The following is a 2,854-nucleotide window of genomic DNA, read 5'->3' as shown; positions in this document are numbered from 1 at the left end:
TCTCTAAAATGTCTTAAATCCCACTTTCTCCCTCTCTGCATTTTAGAAACAGTGGTTATTAGTGTGTGATAATAGTTACTATATAATAGAGGCACCTGGGTGGCTCAGTCCGTTGGGCATCTTGATTTTGGTCCAGTTCACGATCTCAGGGTTGTGGGATCCAGCCCCACATCGGGCTCTGCCCTTAGTGTGGAGTCTGCTTGGGCTTCTCTCTTTCCCTCTCCCTCTGCCCCTCCCCCTGCACTCATGCTCTCTCCCTCTCTCTCTCCAGAATAAATAAGTAAATCTTTTAAAAAATGGTTACTGTGTAATAATAATGGGTAAAATTTACTTTCTTTGTGGAAATTATGTTTACCTTTCCTTACGGCTATAAGAGCTTGATCCTAATATCAGCCCCATTTCACAGAGGAGGCAGCTGAGAACCCAAAAGGTGAACTAATGTGCCCCTAACCAAGTGTGCCTGCACCCAGAGAGAGACTCTGGTCCAGTGGCCTCGACAGAGACCATCACCTGTAGGATGGTCGTCATTGCCTGGCGAGTCCCTAACCCAGGAAGCCCAGGGTGGGACCTGCGCCGGTGGGAGCTGGGGTGGGGGGCAGATACTCTGAGGCTCACTGCCTCACGTTCCTCACCATCACCAAGGCAACAAGCTCTCCCTTGCTGTTGCCAGGGAAACCATCGGAACTCTCTCTTTCTCTCACCTTCACCATGGAGACAGCCAACCGGAAAGGCGCTCCCGGGGTGGGAGGAGGTACGGCCAAGGGAAAGGCGACAACAACGTGCTTCCAGACTCTCCTTTGTGGCTGGAGCCCCAGCATCCAGCAAGAACCCAAGGCCTGGAAATTCCCGCTCCGTTGAGGAATGCGGAGACATTCCTGGAGCGACCCGAAATACAATGGCAAAGCCAGGATGTCCCTGGGGAAACACAGGTTAGAAGAATTGTTTTCGGAATTTATTTCTCGAAGCTGCCTTTCCTTTAGTCAGCCATTGTCCAGATCAAAGGAAATCCCCAATTTTCATGTCTCACAAATGCTGAAAATCTGCCAGGCCAGGTGTCCCCTTGGTCTGATTGTGCTCCCAACCTGCCCAGTGACGTCGCATAACCCAATCTGTCCTCTCTGGGATCTGTCGAATGCACGGGATGGGCTACCTCCATGGCTCCTGGGATCCTAGATTTCTAGACCAGTACAGGTTCTTCAAGAAAGCACGAGGCTCGGGGCGCCTGGGTGGCACAGCGGTTGAGCGCCTGCCTTCGGCTCAGGGCATGATCCCGGCGTTCTGGGATCGAGCCCCACATCAGGCTCCTCTGCTATGAGCCTGCTTCTTCCTCTCCCACTCCCCCTGCTTGTGCTCCCTCTCTCGCTGGCTGTCTCTATCTCTGTCAAGTAAATAAATAAAATCTTAAAAAAAAAAAAAAAAAAGCACGAGGCTCCAACAAGTTTGCCAGACTTTCATTGTAACATAACAACTTAAATCCACATTTCATCTCCCGAGGCCGGAGGTTGGGAGGGCTGAGCGTGTACAGGGAAGTCAGCGGGCCCGAGCTCAGGTCCGGAGTCCGCGGCATGTCCGGGCAGGACATCTGCCTCCTGGACCTCAGTGTCTTAGTTTCTTGGGAAGTAAAATTGGATTAATAAGAGCATTCCTCTTGTAAGGTTCTTGTGTCGATGAAATGAGACAAACTGCAAAGCCTTCCGCACAACGCCCCGCACGTGGCAGGCACAACACACGCTAGCAAATATTATCACCATCACCATTATCTCCTAAGGGATATTTTAACACCAAATGAAGCTTTTTTTTTTTTTTTAATTTAAGTGATAGGACCCCACTGAAGCCAAAATGACAGGGCTTAAATCACATACATTCCGCTTTTGGAGCAAGTCACTACATCGCCCTCACTGATTTTCTATGCGGCTTCAGTGGACCTGAGAATTGCTGGATTCGGTGATATGCACGTTCTTTCTGCTCTAAGAGGCAATGCGTTTGTAATTCTTCCCCGCCTGATTAGCCAAAGGAGTATCCCGGGGCCCACGGCCAAAGAGGAGTGAGAAGTCAGGTGCCTTTAGTGGCCATCCTGGACCTGGGTTAGATTCCAGCTCTACACAGACCTCTCTGTGCCGGCCGGGCGGATTCAGGCAATGAGAAAGCACAGATGTGCAATCCTTCGCCACCTCCCCTCCCTGTGTTTGTGACATCAGGCTTCAGCCGCACCAGCAATCCACCGAGGCTGCAGGGTCCTGGTCCGGGACCCAGCGCCTGGAAGTGCCCTGGTTTTGTCCTGCAAAAGCCGGCTGCGTGGGCAGAGGGTCCGTACCGCCATCCCGCCCCCTCCCCGGGTCCCCGCTCAGGCCACCGCAGAGCCACACAGCGCGGGCCCTCCAGCAGAGGCTCATCTAGGGAGGCCTCTTCTTCCCACTCAGCCTCCCTCTGCCTCTCCCTGCTGGGACTTGGGTGGGAGAAGCAGTGGGAGGATCCACAGACTGAGAGCCAAGAAGCCAGAAGAAGCCGGAAGATACGGGAACCTAGAGGGAAAAGCATTCAGGGCCAGAATGAGTAAGCAAGTTCGTCTCTGGGCCTTCATTTTTCTTTTCTGTAAAAACAGGGGCAATCTTGTCCACCTTACCACAATGATGAAATAAGGCACGGGGTCATGGTAATAATATCCGTTCAGCAGGGGGTCCAGGTTTTGTGGGGGCCGAGGCTTATTCGGTTTGGAGGAGCTTTTTTATGAAGAATGGAAACTTACAAAGACAAAATTAAATACGAAAGGGAATAGTTACTTAGGAGAAAGAAGTCACAATAAATTGCAATTTAAAATAATTGAACAAATACTATAAGCACCACAAAAAAAAAA

At 51.1% G+C, this 2,854-nt stretch overlaps 2 long non-coding RNA genes across 2 annotated transcripts in view; one reads left to right on the top strand and one right to left on the bottom strand.

Annotated features, from left to right (window-relative positions):
• Window positions 1–1,436: 1,436 nt before the first annotated feature.
• The window catches only part of LOC121100945, a 3,706-nt gene continuing 2,288 nt past the window's right edge, over window positions 1,437–2,854 (bottom strand). Inside the window, exons 2-3 of the long non-coding RNA XR_005832718.1 lie at window positions 2,624–2,741; window positions 1,437–2,522 (exon numbers count right to left, since the gene is read on the bottom strand). This is a non-coding gene — a long non-coding RNA (uncharacterized LOC121100945). The remainder of the gene's footprint in view (window positions 2,523–2,623; window positions 2,742–2,854) is intronic.
• LOC103659849 overlaps window positions 2,490–2,854 on the top strand; it is a 4,777-nt gene continuing 4,412 nt past the window's right edge. The window contains exon 1 of the long non-coding RNA XR_567712.2: window positions 2,490–2,553. This is a non-coding gene — a long non-coding RNA (uncharacterized LOC103659849). The remainder of the gene's footprint in view (window positions 2,554–2,854) is intronic.

The sequence above is a fragment of the Ursus maritimus genome, unplaced genomic scaffold (genome assembly GCF_017311325.1).
Source record: "Ursus maritimus isolate PB19 unplaced genomic scaffold, ASM1731132v1 scaffold_6, whole genome shotgun sequence".
In the NCBI taxonomy this organism is placed as follows: Eukaryota; Metazoa; Chordata; class Mammalia; order Carnivora; family Ursidae; genus Ursus; species Ursus maritimus.
The sequence above is the reverse complement of the archived record's forward strand: the minus strand, read 5'-3'. Positions and strand labels throughout refer to the sequence as shown.